Source organism: Dasypus novemcinctus, chromosome 16, assembly GCF_030445035.2.
Source record: "Dasypus novemcinctus isolate mDasNov1 chromosome 16, mDasNov1.1.hap2, whole genome shotgun sequence".
NCBI classification, from domain to species: Eukaryota; Metazoa; Chordata; class Mammalia; order Cingulata; family Dasypodidae; genus Dasypus; species Dasypus novemcinctus.
The window spans coordinates 65,848,763-65,864,752 of NC_080688.1; positions in this window are offsets into that span (position 1 = coordinate 65,848,763).

Here is a 15,990-nt window from a genome sequence, read left to right on the forward strand (position 1 = left end):
AAGTTGCCCGTATTCTACTGGCCAGAAATCAGTCCCAGGGTCATGGGAAGCTGGGAAGTACTGTCTTTATTCAGGGTACCCATGGGTCTAGCTAAAAATCCACTTACTCTTTATGAAAAGGGAAATTGGGTATTCCTGTTCATCAGGTAGACTGGGGCACTCTTTAAATTATTCAATTCTGTAGTCAGTTTTCAGCAATCTAAAATTGATCTATTACTATGAAGTTTGATGAATAAATTTGACTTTATTTCTATTCTTAAATAGTAAACATTTTAAAAGGAGAATAAAGCTTTTTGTAAGAGACTTCCTTTTTTTTTATTTTTTCATTTAATCCTCCCCCCCCTCCCCCCCCGGTTGTCTGTTCTCTGTGTCTATTTGCTGCGTCTTGTTTCTTTGTCCGCTTCTGTTGTCGTCAGTGGCACGAGAAGTGTGGGCGGCGCCATTCCTGGGCAGGCTGCACTTTCTTTCACACTGGGCGGCTCTCCTTACGGGCGCACTCCTTGCGCATGGGGCTCTCCTATGCGGGGGACACCCCTGCATGGCAGGGCACTCCTTGCGCGCATTAGCACTGCGCATGGGCCAGCTCCACACGGGTCAAGGAGGCCTGGGGTTTGAACCAGGGACCTCCCGTGTGGTAGACAGACGCCCTAACCACTGGGCCAAGTCCGTTTCCCGTTAGAGGCTTTTTTGAGGGTGGAAAGTGGCTGCTCCCCGTCCCCGCTAAGAACACTGAAATAGTAGGGGAGGGATTTGGATTAGACAGTAAGAAGTGTGTTCTTAGTCTAGTTCCAGAGACAGAGGAAAGGGTTGAAATTTCCTCTCTGGCAGACTAAAGGAATTTATGAAGTTGCCCAAAGGTAGAGGCATGTTCTATAAGACTTGAGAGTGTCTCTCTTCATCAGTTAGAGATGGTAGAACTTTAATGGGACCTCCTTTGACTCTTCAAACAAGCAGAAACACTGAACTCCTTGGAGGGATGGATATAAGTAGGTACTAGAACAGCCATTGGTATCAAACAAGGTGTTTCTTAGATACCTGTGTTCAGAGGGCCCCTAAGCCCTCTGCCATGTCAGCTCTATGAGGGTGGAGAATTTTTGCCCCTATAGTCCTAGAACCTAGAACAAATTCTGGAATACAGTAGATATTAAATAAATATTCTTAGAAAATGGATGAAATTAGGTACAAGAAACTAGCTGCTTGAACAGGCAGTAGGAGAACTGGGAAAAGAACGGTTAGGGGAAGCGGACTTGGCCCAGTGGTTAGGGCGTCCGTCTAACATAGGAGGTCCGCGGTTCAAATCCCAGGCCTCCTTGATCCATGTGGAGCTGGCCTACGCGCATTCCTGATGTGCACAGGGAGTGCTGTGCCACACAGAGGTATCCCCCGCATAGGGGAGCCCCACGCGCAAGGAGTACACACTGTAAGGAGAGCCGCCCAGTGCGAAAGAAAGTGTAGCCTGCCCAGGAATGGGGCCTCACCCAAGGAGAGCTGACACAATAAGATGATGCAACAACAACAACAAAAAAGAACAGTTAGTTATGAGTCAGAAATCCTGGTACATTATTCAACATTATGTAAGTTTTAAGCTAAATATAATCTTTCTGTGTATCTGCTAATTGAAGAAAGAGATAATACTTCATAGTTGTGAATATTAAATGTGTATGGTCGGGAAACGGACTTTGGCCCAGTGGTTAGGGCGTCCGTCTACCATATGGGAGGTCCGCGGTTCAAACCCCGGGCCTCCTTGACCCGTGTGGAGCTGGCCATGCGCAGTGCTGATGCGCGCAAGGAGTGCTTTGCCACGCAAGGGTGTCCCCCACGTGGGGGAGCCCCACGCCCAAGGAGTGCGCCCGTGAGGAAAGCTGCCCAGTGTGAAAAGAAAGAGCAGCCTGCCCAGGAATGGCGCCGCCCACACTTCCCGTGCCGCTGACGACAACAGAAGCGGACAAAGAAACAAGACGCAGCAAATAGACACCAAGAACAGACAACCAGGGGAGGGGGGGAAATTAAATAAATAAATCTTTAAAAAAATAAATAAAATAAATGTGTATGGTCAAAAATATATGTGTCATGTGTTGCAAATATTTGAACTGGGAAAAGGACAGTGTGAAACAAAGAAAAATAAACTTCTTTCTGCATATATGGAAATATTATACATGATAAAGGGGCTTTATTAATTATTGGGGAAGGAATGGATGCTTACTTAAGTAAGCTCATTAAGTAAGGACAAATAATTAGATTCCTATCTCACACCACATACAAATATGAATTCTATTTGAATAAAAATATAAAGGTGAGAGAAAGCCATAAAACTACGAAATATGAAATATAAAATTTAAGTAGTTAAAACTTAAAAAAATAAAAAATGTCACAATGGGACAATAAGGAATAGTAAATTTGAATAGATCAACAAATATTAAAGATATTGAAATGCTAGTGAAATATTTCTCTTTACTCCATTCATTAAAAATCTCCCTAGTCATTAAGATTTTACTGGAAAGTTCTACTAACATTTCAAGAAACATATAATCCCTAACTTACACAAGTATTTCTAGATAACAGAATAAAAGGGACGAAAATTACAGTCAAATTTATTTGTGAACATAGGTGTAAAAATTCAAAATGCTAGCTACTGATTCCAAGAGATATTAAAGAGTAATGTATTATGATCTTGGTTTATCCCAGAAATGCCAGAATGGCTTAATATCAGAAAATTTATCAGTGTCATTCACTCTATTAATCTACTAATCTACCACATAATTATCTCAATAGATACAGGGATAATAGTTCATAAGTTTTTTTAGAACTCCCTGAACTTAATAAAGTCACTTTATCAGAAATGTACAGAAAATATCATACTTACTCAATAAATGTCAATTACCTTTTAGATTGGTAAGAAGACAAGGATGTGAACTATCATTCCTTGGTTTAACTGAATGCCCTAGCCAATGCAATAAGAAAACATAAAATGATTAAGTGGGATAACTGAAAAGAAAACTCTTATGTACAGATTTTATAATCATCTACACAGAAAGCACAATAGAATAAATGGACTAATGAGAAACAAAAAATGAGAGAGTTTGGCAAGATACAAAACCAAATAAAAATCAATAGCGTTCCTCCGTACCATCTATTACTACCTAGAGAACTTAAAATAAATTCACACTCACAAGAGCAACTGAAAATCTAAGGAATCCTAAAATTAATCTTACACATATTGCACAAAAATCTTTATGGAGAAAGTTAAGAAACTATTAAAGGTCATAAAAATAGGCCTGAATAAAGGAAACTCCCATAGATAAGAGCTTAGCAAGGTAAAGATAATAATGTCCTCAAATTATTCCATAAATTCAATGCAACCCCAATCAAATTTCTAGCAGGATTTTTTTGAGGAACTAGAAAACTTATTCGAAAATACTTTAGGGAAAAATAAAGGTCCACAAACATATAATTCAACTTTGAAAAATAAGAGCAAAATAGACACATTTTCCAAATAGCCTGGAATTGGCACAGAATCAGATAGGTTAATGGAATGTAATAGAGAGATCAAAAGCAAATCTATGTATTTATGAGAACTTGCTTTACAATAAAGGTGGCAGCACAAAATGATGTGGAAAGGTAGCTTACCATATGGAGAAAATTAATGCTAGAGGCCCATTTTAAACCACATATAACGGTAGATTGCAGATGGATTAGAAACCTAGATATAAGAGGGAAAATTATAAACATAATAAAATAAAATATAGAAGAATATCTTTGAGATCCTAGAGCACGAAAGATTTATTAAATAAGACTACCCTAAAGTATTAACCATCATATTGAAACTTATCGGGTTTGAATATATCTATATCTATATCTATCTATATCATCTATATCTATATCTATATCTATGTCTATATCTATATTTTGAGAAAGCACCTGGGACTGAACCCAAGACCCCATATATGGGAAGCAGGTGCTTGACCACTTGAGCTATATCTGCTCCCCTGATTATATCAATATTAAAGATTTCTGTTCAAAAGCAAGTATTTTAATAAATAATAATAGCCAATATTTGTTGGAGACTTACTATGTGCCTGGTACTGTTTTAAGAGATTTACATGTATTAACTCATTTAATTTTTGCAATAACCTTCAAGGTTACCTATTATTATCATTTCCATTTTACAGAGGAGGAAATGGAGGCACTGAGATATTAAATAACTTGCTCACAGTTCCACAGCTGGTAAGAGGCAGAGCCAACATTTGGAGTCTGGCTCTAAATCCTCTGTTCTTATTCCTATACTAATGAACCAGACAAAATTAATAGACAGCAGACTGGAACATCTTATGTTTTTTATTTTATTTTTTTATTTTTTATTTTTTTAAAGATTTATTTATTTATTTAATTCCCCCCCTCCCCCGGTTGTCTGTTCTCTGTGTCTATTTGCTGCGTCTTATTTCTTTGTCCGCTTCTGTTGTCGTCAGCGGCATGGGAAGTGTGGGTGGCGTCATTCCTGGGCAGGCTGCACTTTCTTTCGCGCTGGGCGCCTCTCTTTACGGGGTGCACTCCTTGCGTGTGGGGCTCCCCCACGCGGGGGACACCCCTGCGTGGCAGGGCACTCCTTGCGCGCATCAGCACTGCGCAGGGGCCAGCTCCACAAGGGTCAAGGAGGCCCGGGGTTTGAACCGCGGACCTCCCATGTGGTAGACGGACGCCCTAACCACTGGGCCAAGTCCGTTTCCCTCTTATGCTTTTTAATGTAATGTTTTGTGTGATCTATTTATCTTAAAAAAACAAAACAAAACAAAAATTTTGCTAAAAAATAGCAAACTGGAGAAAATACTTGTGACATATAAAACTGATGAGATTAATATCTAGTGTATAAAACTAACTTGTGTAAATCAACAAGAAATAGACAGGATTCTAATAGAAAACAGAGAGAAGGATATGAAGAGAATGGTAAAGAAGTATATAGAAAAAATGCTCGTACTTGGAAATCAAGTAAATTGATACTACTTCATACCATTAAAATGGCAAAAATAAAACAATGGGTAGTATCAAGTGAAGTGTTCATAAAGATGCTCAAAAATGGGAACTTTGTGCACTGTTAGTACCTTCATTCTGGAGAATAATCCAGCCATACTTAAATGATTTTAAACATATATATATCTTATTATGACCAGGTTCCTCCATTCCTGTATATGTATCTCCCAGCCTTACACTGGTCCCTAATGTTTATAAGGATGTTTATAACATCATTGTTTGTTAGAATGGAGAGTTGGAGGCAACCTAGGAATATTAGTTTTCTTTATGGTGTAACAAATGATTACAAATTTAGCAGCTTACGACAGCACCAGTTTATTATTGTACCGTTTCTATGGGGCAGGGGTCCAGGAACAGGTTAGCTGGATCCTCTGTTGAGGTTTCGCAAGTCAGGGTGCCAGCTGGGGCTGTGGGCTCATCTGATGCTAAGGGCCCTTTTCCAAGCACATTTAGATTGTTGGCAAATTCAGTTCCTTGCAGCTATAGAACTCATGAAGTTGTCATCTTCTTTGAGCCCAGTAAGAGGAGCACTTCTTTGATGTTTCACCTACTTTAAAGGTGATATCTCATTTTAGCCACATGTTCTATCTTCACTCAAGGGGAGAAGAGTATACCGGGCATGGCCACGAAAGGGTGAGAGTCTTGGACACCATCTTAGAATTCTACCTACCACGTGCCCTTCACTAGGGGAACAGGTATTTAAAGTGTGGTGGATTAAGTCTAGCGAATACAATACACCAAGAATAGAAGCCCTGGAGGAGGTGCCACTTGGATCAATGAAAAAATAAGCAAAAAAAAAGATTTCATAGTATAGAAAATTTTATGCAAATTAAAATATATACTCAAAATGACACTATATATTTTATAAGAATCTGAATCAAACCCCTCAGAGTGGGTGACCAGGGTGGAGGGGTAGAAAATGAAAGTTGGGGGAAGCGGACTTGGCCCAATGGATAGGGCGTCCGCCTGCCACACCAGAGGTTTGCGGTTCAAATCCTGGGCCTCCTTGACCTGTGTGGAGCTGGTCCATGCACAGTGCTGATGCATGCAAGGAGTGCCCTGCCACGCAGGGGTATCCCCCGTGTAGGGGAGCCCCACGTGCAAGGAGTGCACCCCATAAGGAGAGCCATCCAGCATAAAAGAAAGTGCAGCCTGCCGAAGAATGGCACCACACACACAGAGAGCTGACACAACAGGATGATGCAACAAAAAGAAACACAGATTCCCGGTGCCACTGATAAAGATAGAAGCGGTCACAGAAGAACACACAGTGAATGGACACAGAGAGCAGACAACTGGGGGGGAGAGAAAAAAAAATCTTAAAAAAAAAATTAAAAAAAAAGAAAATGAAAGTTGGGATTAAGTGGAGGATGGGAAAAATAAAGCAAGAGAAACATTCATAATGATAGAGTGCCAAGAAATGAGGGGAATGGGTAATCCAACTCTCTGAAACTGAGGTCCAAAAACAAAATTAAGAAACAATATAAAGTAAAATAATTAAAATAGAAAATAAAATCCTTACATAGATGTGACTAATAGGGGAAATTTTAGGTGGCATATGTGTTACTAGAATAAAAGTTAAAAGAAAAAAATCCTTACAGAGCATTTTTCTTTCTTGTGCCTTGACAATGATGTAGAATGGTTTTAAGCACAGCAGAACAATTCTTAATATAACACGTGAGAACCCTTTTTTTTTTTCAGTATTCACATTTTTATTGAGAGGTGTAGAGCATATGTGGTCACTGCTAATGTTTTCATTTACAAATGGACTTGCTGGGAAGTACAAAGACCTCTACTCAACTTTTTATTAAGATTGCCTCGCTGTGTATGTTCTTCTGTGTTCGCTTGCATTCCTGTCAGTGGCACCGGGAATCTGTGTTTCTTTTTGTTATATCACCTTGCTGCCTCAGCTCTCCATGTATGCGGCGCCACTTCTGGGCAGGCTGCATTTTTTTCGCGTGAGGTGGCTTTCCCTACGGGGTGCACACCCCTACGTGGGGGACACCCCTGCGTGGCACAGCACACCTTACGTGCATCAGCACTGCATGTGGGCCAGCTCACCACATGGGTCAGGAGGCTCTGAATTTGAACCCTGGACCTCCTACATGGTAGGCAGACGCTCTATCAGTTGAGCCAGATCTGCTTCTCTTAAGAACTCTTGACACGCTGTTGCATTGTTTCTTTCCTCAGTGCACCAGTTTTTCCCAAGGGCTGTTGGATTTGCAGTGCAGATTATGCAGAGACCAAGCACAGGTCCAATGGTTGCTAGAGGGGTTCCCAGGGAGGAGGTCCTCTCCAAAAGTAGATGAAAGTGGCAAGACATGTGCTGAATCTGTCCAACTCTACTTTATCTAACAGAATTGACCCCTTCACTAAAATAACAATAGGATTTAGACAAATGCCACAAGGATTATAGGCAATATCCAAATTATAAACAAAAGTCATTTTAAAATTGGATATTGAGAAACATTAAGGTTTCCCTCCATTGCACAATCCTATAAACCAGTTATCTTCCTGGTATTTGCTAGACCAGAGAAGTCTATTTCACGCTTCATGAAGCTAAAATATGATAGTAATGGAACTTGCTGGGTTCTGAATCCAGGGAACAGAAGGGGAGAAGGAGAAGGAAAGGAGGAAGAGTTTCAATGCCAACTCTAGCTAAAATATTTAACTAGGTGAAGTTTTTGTCAGTCTCTGACATTCTTTCTTGTGTCTCTTGCTTTCTTCACTCTTCGTTTCCCACTGCAATAGAGGCTAATGATGATTTTTAAAATTGCCCCAGAAATTTCTATCTAGTGGGTGTCTGACAGCCCTTCACTTCACCATTCCTCTGCTCCTGACCATCAGGTCCACATTCCTTTTCTGTCCACTCTGTTCCCTCTGGTGCCTCCTTCCTGGCCCCACATATTCTCATGCTGCACCAGCCACTTCCCTCCATACCCCTCAAATCCTCTGTTTTTCAATTTACCTGACTTTCTACTCCCCCCATCCAAGCTCTCTTCAAGTCAGTGCAGCTGATTTCCACAAGGGATCTGTTGGAAGTTTTTTTGTGTGTGTTGTTTTGCTTTTGTTTTGAAGTACCAGGACCTGGGATTGAATCTGGGACCCCATATGTGAGAGGACAATGCTCAGCCACTGAGCCACATTGGCTCCCCTAAGTTGGCTCCCTCGTTGTTTTTGCTCATTGTTTTGCTCATTGTTTGCTTGTTGTCTGCTTGTTGTTTGCTTGTTTTTTGTTTTTGCTTATTGTCTGATTTTTTATTTTTGTTCATTGTATGCTCCTTGTTTTTGCTCATTATCTGCTTGTTGTTTGTTTCTCTTTAGGAGGCACTGGACAATGAACCCAGGACCTCCTGTGTGGGAGGTGGGTGCTCAACTGTGTGAGACACATCCACTCCCGTTGGAAGGTTTTAAGTGAACTCAGTCATGCCCATGGAGACTCTTAACTGGCTCAGAATTACGTACGTTGTTAAAAGAAGATGCTTCCTTTCTTAAAATGGATCTTTTTTTGGCAATTGCTGTAACAACACTTAATATTTTAACCCCAATAAAAAATGGAATTTCTTAGGAAATTTTAATCCAAATTAATCTCTGATTTGCATTGATACAGCATAGTAAATCAAAAAGAAAGTTTCCTACTGAGGTAGAAAAGCATTAGAGCAGGGAAGTCAGCTTATAAATAGTTGCTCCTGTTTGGGACTCCTACCTCTAAACAAATCCCCTAAAACATTATTGGTTTTCACAGTTGATTTCATTCCTTCACTCCCGAACCTACAGATCCTCTAAGTAAGGACCAGCATTTTTTTTCCTCCCCACTTCCCCCCAATGGTTTCCAAGACAACAGCAGTTGCTAGGGAGAGGTGGAGAGAGGTCTCAAAGCAGTCTTTTGTAACTGTGGGTTATCTGTAGATTAGGGAAGGTCTTTCCTAAAAAAGAGTAACAAGTAAATAAAAGGAATAAGGGTAAAACAAACCAGGGTTCAAGTCACTTGTTTTCTGAAACCTCCATGCTTATCAGCGTCATTTCACCTTGACTTTCCTTATACTAGTACATGTACATGTTGTAGAGGGAAAGGACTGCTGAAAGAATCTGGAAGTGAAGACAGGTCGCGGCCATCAAGGGCTCAGGCCTAGAGATCAGCGGGGACAGCAGGAAGAGACACCTGGCCCAGTGCTCATCATCTCAGCCAAAAGGAACCCACACTCTACCTTGTTTTATAATTTCATGGGAGGAAGGTGGTCTTAGGCTCACAAGAATTGGTCATAGCCAGACGCAATGGTCGGATGCCACATGTGAACCTTGAAAGTGCCGAGACCAGGAGCAGAGGCTGGGATTACCTCCCTGGAATAGAAAGGCTAAGGTTACATTTTAAATTAAAGGCATTTTTACTTATGCCCTGGTTATTACTCCAAGACGTCTTCAGTGGGGCTGTAATGAAGTCAAGCCTCAACTATTTCTTGTGAGTGAAAACATTCTATCACAATCTCAACAACTAGTTTCTTTCTTCTGTCAGAGATCGCAGTCCTACTATCTGTCCTGTCACCTTTTCCAGACAAATATGCCTTTCTTCCTTTTGACCGGGCCACCCCAAAGTCTCCACACAGAATCCTATTTGACTGGTCAAAAACAGACCCTCAGAAATGTGGCTTCATGAGCCCTGTAGCCCAGTTTCCCCGGCAACATCACTGCTGCTGTCTCTCCTCTGAGGCCGCTTCTTCATCCGTTCTTCTTTTAAACAGCTTTATTGAGGTATAATTGACGTACAATAAGCTGCACATATGTAAAGCGTGTAATCCGTTGCTTTGACACATGAAGCCCATCATGAAAGCGTGAAACCATCACCACAATGAAGGTAGTAAACACATCAATCACTCCCAAAAGTGTCCTTCTGCCCCTTTGTAATTCTTTCCACATCCACTCCCCAGGAAACCGCTGATCTGCTTTCAGTCACTATAGATTCATTTGCATTTTCTAGAATTTTATGCAAGTGGAATCATACAGTGTGTTCTCTTTTTCGTCTTCCTTCTTTCACTCAGCGAATTATTTTGAGACTCACCCTCATGATTGCATGTATCAGTTGTTCATTCCTTTTTATTGTTGAGTAGTATTCTGCCATATACATATACCATAACTTATTTGTTCTTCACCTGTTAATGGATTCTGGGTTTTTTCCAGCTTTGGGCTATTAGAAATTAGACTGTGATGAACATTTGTGCACAGTCTTTGTATGGACATATACTTTCATTTTTTCTTGGGTAAAATACCAAGAAGTGGAATGACTAGATTGTATGACAGATGTATGCTTAACCTTTTAAGAAACCAATAGAATGTTTTTCAAAGTACTTGTATCCTTTGATGGTCCCTTCAGCAATGTGTGAGTGTTCTAGTCATTTCACATCCTTGCCAATACTTGGTATGGACAGTCTTTTCATTTTTGGTCATTCTAACAAGTATGTGGTGGTATCTCTTTGTGGTTCTAATTTATATTGATCTAAACTAATAACAAATGATGCTGAACATCTTTAGAAGTGCTTATTTGCCATGTGCCGTATCTTTGGTGAAAGGTCTGTTTACCATATTTTGCCTATTTTTATATTTGTTTTTTTTAAATTTTCTTTTGAGTTTTTAAATTTTATTTTTTTAAGGAGGTACCGGATTCATGGGACCTCATACTTGGGAAGCATATGCTCAAACCACTGCTCCCCTTGAGTTTTGAGAGTACTTTATGTGCTCTAGATACAAAGATGATCCTTTGCAAATATTTTCTCCCAGTCTGTGGCTTGTCCTTTCATCCTCTTAATAAGTATCTTTTGAATAGTAGAAAGTTTAAACGTTGATGAAATAGAATTTATCAATTTCTTCTTTTATGATTGGATGCTTTTGTGTTATCTCTAAGAAATATTTGCCTACCTGAAGGTCACAAAGATTTTCTTTTATGTCTTCTTCTGGAAGTTTCATACTTTTAGGTTTTATTTAGGTCTATGATTCATTTTAAGGTAATTTTTTTATATATGGTGTGAGGTCTGGGTAGAAGTTCTTTTTTTTTAAATGTGGATATTTGTTTCAGTACCATAAGTATGCTTGTTCTTTTCAGAATTGTCTTTGCGTCTTTGTCAAAAATCAATTGTCCATATATGTGTGGTTTACATCTGTACTCTTTATTCTGTGTCATTAATCTATTTTTCTATTTTGATGCTAATACCACACTGTCTTGATTGCTGTAGCTCTATAAGACATCTTGAAACTGGTAATGTTAACCCTTCAGCTTTGTTTTTTCTCAAAGTTGTTTTGGCTATTCTGGGTCTTTTACATTCTTATATGAATTCCAGAATCGGCTCACTCGTTTCTACAAAAAAAAACCTGCTGGGATTTTGGTAGGGATTGCACTGATTCCATTGATCCAATCTGAGGAGATGCTAGCAACACAATGTCAAATTTTTCAATCCTTCTTCACCTGCTCTTAATTTGAATTGAGACACTTTTTACACTAAATTTGTATTTTACTCTTTGGCAAAATTGTTTCTTTTGGGGAGCTTTCTGAATGTAGAAAAAATGTTCTTGGATAAAACAGCTTAAAGCACAGACATTTATTCACAATGGCATTTTCATCTTTAAGATTAAAATTTTGAACATTAAAATGTCAAGATACACCTGCGGGTGTGTTGTGGGGCCTGCGGCGTGCCACCCAGATTCCTCTCGCGGGACGGAGGCGCTCATTACCTCAGCTGCGGGAAGTGGTGGCAGGTGAGGGCTCTCAGCTGTCCGTCTTCAGGCATTGCATCAGCAGAGAAAGCCTCCCTGCTCCCAGGCCGTTCCCATCTAACTGGTTGATAAGACCTGACATACTTGCTCTAAGACAGGACAACTCTTAACTTGCAGAGCTCCTGGAGAGACGGGCTGAAGCCTCAGTGGTGTCATAGCTTGACTCTTCTCTCTGCGCAATCCTTCACTCCCCACAAGCGTAGGCCCTGAGAGCGCTCCCTGATGAGCTTCCTGCTGGCAAACCAAACTGCTGTCTCCTGCTGTCCAGAGTATCCAGCCCAAGACAGACGATCATCTCCCAATCAGTGCAAATAATGCAAGGATTTAAAGGAGTGTAGATAGAGAAGCCAAAGTGAGCTCAGAGATGAGATGTGGAGAACACAAAGTTTATCAGTGGCCAGGTACAACTGTTTGCATAAGATCAAAGGAAGCGTCACTTACCTCACTCAGAGATGCTTTCCTTTTCACAGGTCATGATGGTGACACTGAGGGAGGAGAAAGCACCTGGCAGGTTTCCATTTCCCTGATGTGGCAAGGACACAAATAAAACAATGGGGTGGGGGAAAGAGGGAGACTTTCCATTTAAGGTTAAGTGAAGTTGCACGGAGTGGCACAGCCACTGGGAACAGAGCATTGCTGAGCAAGGAGAGCACAGAAAAGAAAGATGGAGACGAGTCACTTTACAACAGGGATTATGACAGGGTGGGAGTTGAGATGGAAGCAGGAGGAAACAGTACCAATAACTCCTACAAAATTAAAAATTGTGATATTCACATGCAATCTTATGCACCTATTGATGCTCATGAAACCCAGAGGGATCAGAGCTGGAAGGTGGGCAAACAGGATCTTAATGAACAGATCTTCTATTTGCTCTTCTTTGCTACAGATATTGGCCAAAATTCAATCTTCCATCTTAAACTCTGCCTGCTCTGTCCTAATAGTATTTGCCTCACTGAATCTCCCTCTTTAAAAAAAAAAAAAAAAAATAGACTAGGGTCTTTAAAAATAACCCTGGACTAGCTCATGTGAGTTTTACTTTATACAATAGCCATATATTTTTTGTAAATTTAATTACATAATAATGATTAAATTGTATGATAAAGTGCTTTCACCTATATGTTCTCACTTGATCTTAGCAACTATCTTATTGGTAGGTACTATTATGCCCATCTGACAGAGGAGAAAATTCAAGTTCAGAGACATAAGTACAAGACCACTCAGTAAGTGGATGAAGTTGGATTTAATTCTAAGGCTGTGCTGTTTCCTTCCTCTGAAAGCATGGGAAGAATTTACCTTTCAGAAGACTCTTACAGTGTGTTTCCTTGTCCTCAGTATAAATCCGAAGTTTCATATATTATTAGGTAGAGGTCACCTGTTTTTTTGGGGGGTGGTGGGGTGGTAGGAAACGTTCAAGAGTTTCTCAAGGGAAAATGGACAATGGAAAAATAATCTTTCTGGAGCTTCAGGTAAGTGGGAAATTGGCAGTCACCAAGATTCCCAAACTGGCCCAACTGGCTGCTGTGGTATACCCAGAAGCATGCACATTCTCAAGGGATGGCGTAGAGATGATTTATCAGCAGAACCACCTCCTGTGGTGGGAGGAGACATTACCTAAGGAGAGGACAAGCTACTGGAAATGGAGGCAGGATCTGTGAGTTAGGCCTGGAAGCACTCCAGCTACCACTTAGTGAGGCAGGCCCTGAGGGTTCTGGAAATAGTAGAGGACCTGGCAGGAGACCCTTTCCATGTCTTTCTCATTTACCCCCTCACTGTCTTTGAGTGAGATTTCTCTCTGCTTATTTCAAAGGTGAAAACTGAGGCTTTGAGAGGCTGAATTGTCAAAGAACCAGGGCTGTAAATGGGGGTTGGGATTTCAGGCCAGGTGTCTCTGACTCTAAGTTTATTGTTTTTTAATCAATATGTTTAATCCCTGTATTATAGACCAAGGCAGAGTAATGAATATCATACCTTCAGACCCATATGTAAAATATTTCTTTGACATTTTGAAGAAATTGAGGCTGAGAGGGAGAAAGGTTAAGGTAGTCTCTCTCATGAATACTTGACTCATGAGACAAAGTCTTGTAGTTAATAGCACCTCCTTTCTTGTAAGACAGACTAGGGCCACTCTGTCCTTCCTGAACTTTTTATTGGGAGGCATCCTCTTCCCCATTCCAAGCAGTTCATTAGAGTACCCTGTAGAAGCACAAAAACGAACCTGGCTGAAGAATTTTATATCCAGCAAGACTGTCTTTCAAAAATGAGGGTGAAATTAGAATATTCACAGATAAACAGAAACTGAGAGAATTTCTAAGCAACAGACTAGATTTTCAGGAAATACTAAAGGTTGTGCTACAGCCTGAAAGGAAAATACAGGAGAGGGGCCTGGTAGAGAGTCTAGAAATGAAGATTTTCAATAAAAGTAACTAAAAGTGTCAAAAGAGTGGTGAAAATAAAATATGAGAGATAAAACTCAAATAGTCAGGAATAAACTTAACCAATGATGTAAAGCACTTGTATTCAGAAAACTGAAACAAATTTAAAAAGCCCTAAATAACTGGAAGAACATTTCATGCTCATGTCTTGGGAGAATGAATATCATTAAGATGTCAATTCTACTCAAATTGATATACAGATGTAATGCAGTCCCAATAAAAATTCTACCAGCATTAAAGAAAAAATGAAAACATGATCATTAAACTTATTTGGAAGGGTAAGGAGTCTTGAATAGTCAGAAACATCATAAAAAGGAAAAGTGAACCCTCATCTCCAGACTTTAAATCATAATACTTACCTATAGTGGTAAAAACAGCATGGTACTGGCCTAAAGACAGATGCAGTAAATCAATGGAACCAAATTTATGGTTCAGAAACAGACCCTCACAGGTGGTCAAGTGATTTTTGACTAGCCTGTCAAACTAACACAGCTTGGACAGAACAATCCATTCAACAAATGGTACTGAAAGAATTGGATATCCATAGCTGAAAGAAGGAAAGAGGACCCCTATCTTACACCTTATCCAAAAATTAACTCAAAATGGATCAAAAACCTAAAAATAAAAGCAAGAACCATAAAACTTTTAGAAGAAATTATTGGAAAATATCTTCCAGACCTGGTGGTAGGTAGTGGATTTGTAAAGGAGATAAGAGGAGGATTGAACAGACTACTGATGTTTAATGTATGTAGAAGTTTTAATTAGCTTTACTGTAAAAGTGTGGAAATGTATAGAGTAGATGGTAACACACAGTGAGTAACAGCTAGTTTATAAATAAGGATGTGACAGAATATGGTAGTCTAGTTATGTAAATGCCAATTGACAGAATGCTAGAGAATAATCTAGGAACTGGATAGCACAGTAAACCAAGAGGTGAATGAGAATTGTAGATGATGGTACAGAGGCAAGAGTGTCCTTTGTTCGCTAGAGCAAATGTATATTATTACTGCAGGGTGTTGGGAATGTGGAGAAGCATGGGAATGCGATGGTTTGCTCGGTCGGTAGAGGTGGGGTCTGGCTGCAGACGAGGGGTCAGTCCAGCTCAGGACGAGGGATCGGTCCCGCTTGGGACGAGGGGTCGGTCCGGCAGCAGACGAGGGGTCGGTCTCACAGGGGTTGCGCGGTTCGGCTGACGGGGTCGCCTGGAGAAGCCGGCGACGAAGGGGTCGCCCAGAGAAGCAGGCGACGAACTGGGGACAAGGGAGGCCAGGCCCTTGTCGGGGGCTCTCAGGACTGGAGGGCGCACGGCAGAAGAACTACTGCGGAGACAAGGTAAACACACAAGTCCACTTTATTGAGGGAGAGGCAACAGTTTTATAGGGGCTGGGGAAGGCTGATTGGTCGAAGCCACGCCCTGTTCTGATTGGTTGCCGGCGAAAGGTCAGTGGGCGGTACTGGATGGGGGAGGGGTGGTGATTAGGGATTGGCTGTCGCTGTTGCTGGGGGAAGGGGCAGGGTTTAGGGATTGGTGGCTGCTGTTGCTGGGGTGGAGGGCAGACTTGAGTTTCCCGCCCACGCCTGGCTGTTGCTGCTGTCCCGGGGAGGGAAAAGGGCAGACTGGATTTTTCCGCCCACACCTGGCTGTTGCTGCTGTCGGGGGAGGGGAAAAGGGCAGACTGGAATTTTCCGCCCTGCGCCTGCGCAGGGAGAAAGAAGAAGGGTGCCGCCCCACAGGCATCGTGTGGCGCCATCCGGGAGGAGGGGCGGCCGC